Source organism: Lampetra planeri, chromosome 16 (genome assembly GCF_965212315.1).
Source record: "Lampetra planeri chromosome 16, kcLamPlan1.2.h2, whole genome shotgun sequence".
NCBI classification, from domain to species: Eukaryota; Metazoa; Chordata; class Hyperoartia; order Petromyzontiformes; family Petromyzontidae; genus Lampetra; species Lampetra planeri.
The window spans coordinates 2896155-2906829 of record NC_136122.1 but is presented as its reverse complement, the minus strand read 5'-3'; positions in this window follow the sequence as shown (position 1 = coordinate 2906829).

Here is a 10675-nt window from a genome sequence, read left to right as displayed (position 1 = left end):
TATCAGTGCCTACCTTATTACAGACCAATTCAGACAGTATTAGTCACCCCGTGCCCTTATAAATCTCAACGTTCATCCTACAAAGTCCCATCAAAAGGGAGAAACACAAACAAATTGACAAAAAATAAAAAATAATTATTGAATATGTAATATATAGTACATGAAAAAAATTGCTCGTAAAAAAGGGCTTTACGCCTTATGGACCTGGAAACTCAATTTCCCCATACAAGAATACAGGTAAATCGTATGGGTTGACAGGTATGCAACTGAGATGTGGAGGGGGTACAGTGTGATGGGATTGGGTAGGGAATGGTGATGGGCGGTGATGATGGAGGACATTGGGGGACATCGTGATGCGAGTGGAGTTTTGAAGTCGCGCCCCGCTCCTCTTCACAAAATCCTCACGGGAGTTCCACAGGTTCCTGCTGAGGTCGGCCTCCCCGAGGTCAACCTCATCTTCATTGAGCACCGAGTGCGGTGTGTCAACATCCCCACTGGGTAGACAGGCAACCGGACCTATTGCTGCCCATCCACCTCGTGTGCCGTGCCGGCCATCATAGATGTTGCTCTCTAAGTGCACTTGCCCCAAGAGTATGCTAAGGTTACAAGGGGGATATTTGTCTTTGTGTTCGCATGTGAAAGTGTGAGTGTGTGTTAAATTTTAAGAGTTTACTCCTGAATAGCGCTCTGCTCCCCATCATAAAATCCACGCGGATGTTCCGCGGGTTCCTGCTAGTTAGTAGTATTACACGTGTTTGTTTACCCAGCAAAGCCTCATTAAGTCTCCAGACTCTTTAACAGGAGGGCCATATTGCCCAGTTTTCATCGCAGTAGGGGAGATGTGGCTGTGTGTGTCATCACAATGGAATAACATGCAGGTCATTTATCAGCAATTGGATGTTTGGCCAATACCAGTTTTACGATGGCCGGAAACCATGCAGAACAGCGGGAGAACATACAAACTCCACTCAGAAAGGCACCCTAGTCGGTAATTGAACCAAAGCCCTTTTTGCTGTGACGTGCAACCACTCGGCGAACCTGCTGCGCTGACAGTCTGTCACCCACTACCAATGATAGCGAGAAAGCTTGGAATCCTGTCATCGGATGTGACTGCATACCACACAGGAAACATTCTAGACAGGTACAGTCTTCATATGTTTGGTGGCCTTGGGAAACAAAAACAACCTCATGTACCCCTAGAGGTCACCAGCAGGGATAGAGGTCACTAGCAACAGGGTGGTCTCCGTCTGTCCTTGTATGTCGCTCTCTCTCTCTGCATCTCTCTTTACATTTCTGTTTCTCTATCTGTTTCTATGTCAGTCTGTGTATCACTCTGTGTCTGTATCTTTCTCCCTATGTTTCTGTATTTATGTTTCTATCTCTGTCTCTATATACATGTGGAACTTCTTTTGTACCGTAGATAGCCAACCGTGCTAATCGGAGGTGCGAGGGAAATACAGCCTACTAAACACAAAAAGAAGTTTCAAGAAATGAGTTTTCAATCTATATTTAAAATTGCATACCTCCAGTGGCTTCCTTATATCGGGACAGCGTTCCAGACGGGCGTAAAACTGCATCAGAAAACACGCGATGCGGTGACTGTCTTTGTTCGATGGCCAGCCAAAAGCCACTGTGAGGATGACCGGAGTCCTCGTGATGGTTTTTCTCTGTGCCTGTGTCCCTTTGTGTGTGTGTGTTTGTAGGCCTGGGCTCTGTGTAGTTCTTCGTGCTTTCGAAGTCCCTAACCCTCTGCTCACAATCATTAAGGACCTTCATGATGGTGAGCGGGCCCGGGTAAAACTACGTGGCCGGGAGTCAGAGCCATTCCCTGTACACCTTGGGGTGCGACAGGGATGTCCTCTGGCTCCCACATTATTTAACATCTATTTTGACCACGTAGTTCGTGAAGCCTTCAATGCTGTACCGGAGGAATTTCCATTTGGTACAGATACAATGGAAGGCTGATCGATGCCCGTGTAATTGCTGCTCACTCCGAGGAGGAGTTGGAGGCTCTGCTGCTGAACCTGGAGCTTGCCACTAAGAGGTGGGGCCTTACCATCAGCCCCACCAAAACTTAGCACCTGCCTGGGTATTTTGTACCATCGGACACTCCACCCCCACAACTCCCAATTGGTGATAGGACAGTTGTGGAGAGAGTGGAGAGTTTCCCATACCTTGGCAGTGTGCTCATGACCGTCTCCGGTTTAACAGCAGAGGTCTCACTCCGAATTAGTCGAGCGGCATTATCTTTTCATTGGTTGCATAACGCTGTTTGGAAGCTACCTGGTCTATCACTCCACACAAAGCTTCAGGTCTTCTCAGCCACGGTCATTCCCTGCCTTCTCTAAGCTTGCGAAACGTGGACACCCTTAATGGGACATCTTAGCCGGTTAGACACATTTTTTCTGGCCTGCCTACGATCCATCCTGGGTTTAACCAGGCTGGATTGTGTGAGGAGCTCACAATTCCTTGAAAGATGTGGACAAAGTCCCATTGGTGAGCTCCTCCGGCAGGCAAGGTTGCGTTGGCTGGATCATGTCGCCCGCATGCCCAGCCACCACATGCCTTAACAGCTTTTGTTCAGCCGGATCGAGGGGGTGAAACGGGCGCGGTACGGGCTAGAGTAAAGATGGAGTGATGTGGTATAGGAGGATGTGGAGGTGAGTGGACTTGCCGATGACTGGTACCAGCGGTGTCAAGATCGGCCTCTGTGGAGGAGACTCGTGAAGGACGCTACTGTGCAGTTGGATGCAGTCGCCCTCCAACAACAAAGGAGGGCGGAGGAGCGACGCTCACAACAATGCGCGGAGTGCCGGGTGTCTAAAGCACAGCAAGTTGGCACAGTAGGGGGCACAGGTGGTGCATCAGCCAGTCGTCTCAGTCAGTCGCCCGTGGCATCTGGGTCTGCCCCGTGACCTCATGCCAGCGGGCGTTCGACACTTCACGTGGCCTCAAGGTGCACATAGCCTGATACAAGCGTCGTGGTGACGTAACCGCCACTTAGTTGCGTATGGCATTTGTTGTTGTGTGTTTGTTTCTCACTGTACTCCTATGTCTCTCACTGACTATTTCTGTGTCTATCGTTCGCTGTGTTTGTTTCTCTCCGTGTCTTTCTCTCCCCCCCTATTTGCCCATGTCGATGCCCTCATTATTTTCCATTACAGATTTTCGCCCGTGCGTAGCCGCCCCGATCGTCCATTCCTAATTCCAGTCCTGACTTTAGTGCTAAAACATTTTACAATACGAGAATCACAGTCACATCCACCTCATGCCAATACTGTACCATATACTTAGCATGAAGACGTAACTAATCAGGCCTATTCACCATGTAGAGTGGTGAAAGTTTTCGTGGAAAAATATTGTAAAATCATTGTAGCTCCCTATGAAATCAATGTTGGAGGAACTGGAAAGTGCATGCTCACATGTAAACAGTACCTAGGGGAGTTATTGAAGGCAGACCGGAATCATAGCCAGGACAAAAGAGAGGGGGACGACGTTAAATGGAAGTAATTCTGAATATCGACGTAGCTATGTGCTCAGGGAATCACGTTTACAAACGGTGCATCTATCACCTGCTGTGACGTATGGATCAGACACACCGATATATCAAATGAGTGTAGCTAATACTTGGACGAGGAAGACAATGACATATGATCTCTCGATTAATGTATCAGCATCTGCGTGCTGAAGAAGGAAACAAATGCATGGAAATGTAAAACATTAGTATAAACTGAGATTAAAAAGATCTAGATTTGAAGCTTTCGTGACTGCAAGAATTCATACTCTTAGTTCTTTCGGTAAAGTCACGTAGGTAAAAAATGAAATTAAAATGAATTATTAATTTAAATTTCATGTTTTTTTACCTAAAAATAATTATAATTTTTTAAAAAATTTTTACCTACGTGACTTTACCGAAAGAACTAAGAGTATTGAAAACATCGGTAGACCTGCTGCTGGCGGATGGTTCCTAGGCACGCAGTTATGTAGCCCACCAATAATTCAATCCGTCACAATTCAGAATTTACAATTGCATTTATTGTTTGCTTATGCCTCGTCTTTTTTACCGTCTCCTGTGTAGACACGCACACAACAAAAGCTGGGCGGTGGCGGCGACGCTGCTGCACGTGGCTGCAGCACTGTGGAGGCAGCAGCGAATGGATCACCGCACTTCGATGTTGTGAAACTCCCTTGCCATGGGCGTCGAGGAGGTGCCATACCCTGGCTATGCCAGGAGAAGGCGGTACAGAAAGAATGTGGACTGCATGGGATTGAGTGTTGGCCCCCTTCGCACGCATGGGCACCACGGTGGTGAGATGTTACCTTCAACGCCTGGTATACAGGAGGTCGTGGATTCGATCCCGACCCAGACGCCTGCTGTATATTTGGAGTTTGCATGTCTCTGTCTCCCCGTGGTCGCGTTGATTTTTTCCGAGTCCTCCGGTTTTAACCTCCTCAGATAGAGAATAAACGAGCGTTTTGAGTATTTGACTGCTATAAATGTCCACAAGATACGCCACTTCGTTGAGCTATCATTTGGGGCCAGGTCATTTCTGAAAAAAGAGCTGCAAAGCTGAGTGAACTTTACCTGGTAAACATTTTTTTGTTTAGTTATTCTTCAGGTGCTCCGGTTTCCTCCCACATTGATTGGCCCACACCACCTCAAATTGTAGAGGACCGCAGAGCTTGGGCAATCGTTGGCGCCGACTAGTCGCCTGGCTGCTGCCTTCCCGCTCATCCGTGGTTCCTCCTCGCGCCTCAGAGTCGTTGTCCTCTCTGCGAGAGCGAGCGAGTGATGTGCGGTAGCGGTGTGTTGAAAGTTGACATTATTATTATTATTATTGACACACTCGGGGACGGATAAGGTGGCGTGACCTCACATGCATGACAACTGACCTATCGCCCTCACCACTCACCAGATATCATTCACCTGGCACACACATGATATGCTCATCAACCACCACACACCACTCACCTGATCCGAACCAAACACTCCAGGCATTTGCCATTCACTCGCACACACTCACTCCATTCTCACCTATTCGTCCATAACATTGACAAAAACACGTCTCATTCACAATCCTGTATCTGTCTCATCGCATAAAACAACAAAATCAATGTGTTTTTTTTTATCCCATCAGCCCCACGGTCTTCTTGGAGTGCATAAAGTCAGCAGTATTAGTTCAATACAAAGCAAGCTATGGGCTCGCTTCGACATTCAGCGTCTCATCAGTAGTCAGGCTTGCCCCAACCAACGTTGGTGAATCGCAAGATACTAAAGATGCTAATAAGCAAAGACGCCCCACCCCCGCTAACTTCAAGATAATGAGTTTTCACGCAAAATGGTATACTGTAGTGTGATATATTCTGATATAAAGTACACATTACTCAATTGGGATTATACATAGCCATCCTCCTACTGTAAAAACTGGCATATAGTATCGTAATTGTATAGTGAATATACAGCAGTGTGATATACAGTAGGGTGTGTAGAATAATACATAGTGTAATATTACAATGTATAGTCGAAGTTATAGGGTGGTGTATAGTAATACAGTATATAATTTAATGTTGGGTTTGTCTATGGCAGTATATAGTACGGGGTAGACCCGTGTGATGTAAGAGAAAAAAGTTTAGCTGGAAGCATATTATATTTTTTGCGACATAGAATTGTAATGTATTACTTACTGTTAGTAGCTCAGCTTATTGGAGAGTATATTTAGTATACTGATGATACTATGTAGTTTATACTTTAGTTTTTTACGTGGTGGTTTAGTTACTGCAGCTACATACTATTAACATTCCTTCCCTTTATTAATGCTACCCCTATCCCCTCCCTTTGATGCTGCGAATCCTGCATAATGCACGGGCATAATATGACTTTGAAACCCCCCGCCCACCTCCTACGCATTTCACAAGTAGTACTAATCCCATATCTGTATTTCCCATAAATATGCTAAATTTCTCTTTATATGCAAATTATTTTGTCAAGGCGCTCTTCCCCCTCCAACACCAGCTTAAATATACGCTCCAAGCCTGGGGTGTTTCATTCAGACGCTGTCTTCTCGACAGACCTGTTCTTCACCTGAGGACGGCTGCTTGCGTTGTGGCCGAAACGTAGTGAGAATTATTTGATTATGTTTTATTTGTATTATTTCATTATTTCCATTCTACGTGACTTCACCGAAAGAACCAAGAAGATGAATCCCTGCAGTCACGAAAGCTTTAAATCGAAAAGCCTCATAATAATCACGATCATACTTGACACCACTCGCTTTTGGCCGTCTAATGCGTATTGTCTCCGTGGCACAATAGCGCGTTTAGTCCAGCAGGGGCTGCTCCGGCAGTGTTGTTGACGCACGTGTTGGCTTTACGTGCTATGAAGAAGAGCAATTGACCAGATGTCGCGTATTAAAAAATAAATACTTTTAAGACCACAGTTTGTTATTTACGAATTTTCACTGAGTTGTCATTGCACTGCAGCACGTGACTTGTTTATTTGTAATCGAGGTCAAGAGTCATAACATAGGCAATGTGCAATTCCAAAGACCCCCATGGGTGATTATGGTGGGTGTTTCAGATTGCCATCAAACACCCGACCTGTGTCACGCACTGGATTATATATTTTTTTTAAATTCTGAGATAAAATTCATACGTCGTACAAAGTTCACATTTAATACCATAGCCAGCTGGATTAATACGGTCAAAATAAGTTATCTTCCGATTCTATTCTTTGAGAACTACTCAAATTAATGCTGCGAAAACACACCGGCTTATGTAAACCGATTCATAATCTGTGCCATAACTCACACATGTCTCCCTTTTTGCCTCTCCAGAGGCTGGCCTCACTCCTTGCCTTGGCCTCGCCCCTCCAACAGTTGGCCCTGTTCAGCTCCATCCACCACATGATCCACATATTTTTCTTTAAGCTAGTTTAGAGGCTATCTGCCATAGGTTATCAGTTTCTAGTTAAAATCAGCTGGACCGTAAAATGAAAATTACAGGAAACCCTCGACTTACGAACACCCGACGTATGAGCACCCGCCTTAGGAACACCTGCACTGAAGACTCGGCCTAAAATGAGTACCAGTAAACATCGCCATTTGGGAGACAAAGGCGGTTCGCTGTGGTGCTGGCCACCCACCCTCTTGTGTGCCGTGTCGGCCTTCATATTTGCTCGCTAACTGCACTCGCCCCAACAGTCTGTTAAAGCTATGTGAGGGATCTTAGTCTGTGTGCATGTGAATGTGCCTTAACAGCTGTGACGATTATCCCCGAGCACCTAGGTCTACTTAGTCTGAAATGCCTACCTGGTGCGGTGTGTAAACAACGCCACTGTGGAGAAAAAGGTCGCCGGCCGTGGTGCTGGCCACCCACCTCGTGTGCCATTCGGTCCTTCAGATGTGCTGCTCGCTAACAGCACTTGCCCCACCAGTCTGTTAAGGCTATAGGGGGATCTTTGTCTTTTTTTGTGTGTACGTGAAAGTTGGGTCGGGAGCAGTAGTGTAGTTGTGAGCGCTTTGTTGTAATGAAGACGTTAGCGCGCTGCTCGACGAACCCAGCGACCCGAGTTTGATTCTCGCTCAAGGCCAACACCAGTGAGGATTATCTTAATGCGTCCTGGGCCTCCCCTAGGTCGACTCAGCCTGAAATGAGTACCTGGTGTGGTGTGTAAACATCGCTACTGGGGAGACAAAGGTGGCCGGGCATGGTACCCACCCCCTCGTGTGCCGTGCCGGCCTTCATAGGTGCTCACTAACAGCACTTGCCCCGACAGTCTACCAAGGCTACACGGGGGATCTTTGTTTTTCTCTTGTATGTCGTTAGAACAGATTCCCTTCGTAAATCGAGGACTGCCCAAATCCTCGCCGAAGTTTCGCGGATTCCTGCTGATATTGATAGCAATACCGCAATTACATGTAACCAGCCCGAACTGGACATCTGTAAAGAAGAGATTCATAGCTCATCGGATCCCTCCAGCCTAAATGAAGATTATGGTTCTGATGTTAGGGAATGTATAGTAATGGTGCAATTAAATTTCGATTTAAAGCTTTCCTGACTGCAGGGATTCATATTCTTGGCTCTTTCGGTAAAGTCAGGTAGAAAGGAAATAATAAAATAATAAAAATAAAACTATAAAATTCTCACGTCGTTTCTATTGCAACACAGGCAATCATCGCCAGGTGTGAAAACCACAGCAAGAAGATTTGAAAAAGTGGCGTTTTTTTCTTAACGTCAGCACCACGGACAGCAACTAGCGGTCGTTCAGACGGACGAGTCCATCTATGCTCGGAACGGAGGAGGGGGGAGAGAAGGAGAATGGAATGCGGTCTGAAAGTCACCGTTAGCGTGAACACAATCAATTAAGACCCGAAATGGTTAATCACATCCAATGATTGCTAAGCCAGAAGAGATTCTTTCATGAGGCTATCCACATATACAAACACAAAGACAATTTCAACCGAGAAGATCGTTTCTGGCTGAGCAATCGCTGTCCTGGGTTGTTAAAGTTAAGAAAAAACGCCACTTTTTTCAAAATTTCTTGCTGTGAATTTCACACCTGATGATGATTGCTTGTGTTTCAGTCGAAACGTCGTGAGAATTTTGTTGTTTGATATTTTTATTACTTTATTATTTCCCTCGTACGTGACTTTACCGAAAGAACCAAGAATATAACACAAACAAGTGTTGTTGTTATGTTATGTAACAACAACACAAACACGTGTTGTTGTTGTCATGTAACAACAACACAAAAACGCTATTGGGGACGCTTGGTGCATCGCCCGTTGGAGAGCCCCGCCCCGCACGCCCCCCCATCCCCCGCAAGCCCCTCCCCCTCACAACCCTCCCCCCAATCCCACGCGCCCCTCCCCCCCACAGACACAGGCCCCGCCCACCGTCGCGTGACGTCACGCCCAACTGCCGCCCGTTCTGCGACATTGCAGTGGAGGCTCCCGCTCCAGTCGGTTCACTCCGAGACTCACGACGCCGAGACTCGCCTCTCTGGGGGAGCCTCTCACTCGCCTCGCTCTCCCAGCTTCACTGAAGACCCTTCTCGCCGACTTGCTGCCGCTGACGGTCGAAGGATGAGAACATCTTCGAGGTGAGTGTGAGACGGCACTGGGGAGAGAGACAAAGACGCCTGTGACACGTGTGCAGCGGGCGAGGGAGACGACGGCCCTGGACACGGCACACGCCGCCTGTGTTGTGGCCGAGGCCTTCGTCAGATCGCTCGTTGCTTTCAGAGGGACATTGATACAGACCGTGAGGGAGACACGTGGACACAACAGAGACACAGGAGGCAGACTATAAGTTGCTTTTCTCTTGGGAGCGAACACTCCGCACCAACACACGGAGACAGGCAAAGCGTTCCAGTCCTCCAATCCCTCCTTCACACGCAACTCTCTCTCATCCTCCTCATGCACTGCTCTCTCCTCCTCATCAGCTGCTCTCTCTCATCCACTCCTCCTGCCGACATCCCCTCTTATCCCGACGGCCCCCTCTAGCATTTGTGGCCATCTGGCTTCTTAAAAAAGCTAATAGCTCTGTGGGCTTTACCTGGTAGGATGAACCTAGTTGAGTTTCATTTGTATATATTTTTGAAGTGATTTGCTTACCTTTCCTGTACTTTGCACTCCTATCGTGTTTTTGTATTGTTGTAACTTTTTGAGCAACCCCCAACTAGACATCTATGAATAGGGGCCGTCCATAAATGACGTCACGCGATTTTGGCCGATTTTTGCTCCCCCCCCCTCGTCACACGGCGTCACAAAAAGTCAGACCCCCTTCAAATATGACGTCACTAGGCTCTGCCCCCCCCCCCAACCATATTTTCATTTTGAAACTAAAACATGCTTCAAATCACTTTAAACTATTGTCATTGTAGTGCGTATTTTACGTGGTGCTGCACTTATAGGAGAAACATTTATTTAAAAGGAGGCATTAGAAAGCTGAAATTTAGCATAAAATTCATTTACAAATATTCAACGCCTAAATAAAACTGCAGATGTTCAGAATATTATATTGAAATTTTCTTATGATTATACATTTTTTTAGGTAATTATAACTATAAAAAAGAGTTGAAATTTTGTAGTAGAAAGAAGCAAAATGGAGAGTACAATTATAACAATCACATATTCATTCCACAGAATGAAAAGTCCTGGTAGAATCATTAGAATCAAAATGTTTATTAACAATAATTCTAATTTTTTATTAATTTATGTTTCTCCATTTTCCCATGGAGAAGCAAAATGCTCCTTCATGGAATAAATAAAAAGGTGACCTTAGTAAATATAAATAATCGAATAGTTATTAATGAAAATTAATCAAAATTAGTGTTGTTATAACAATTCTATTTAATTAAGTTTATTTAAAGTTGCGCATTTTGATGTGACGTCACATTTATCAAAACCCCCTCCCCCCCTCGTCACACATCGTCACAAATGTCTGACCCCCCTCCCTCCCCCTAGGTGCGAGACGTCATTTATGGACGGCCCCAAAATAGCTTCATAGTTCATCGTATTCCTCCAATATAAATAAAGATTCTAATTTCACTTGACTCGAGTGTGAATGCAAGTTGACAGAAGCCCGTGACTGTTGGCGCGACGGCTGCAAAGCATCTGTGACCCCAAATTACACTCCGTCTGCCTTTGCAGACAAGTGGTCATTGACCACATTC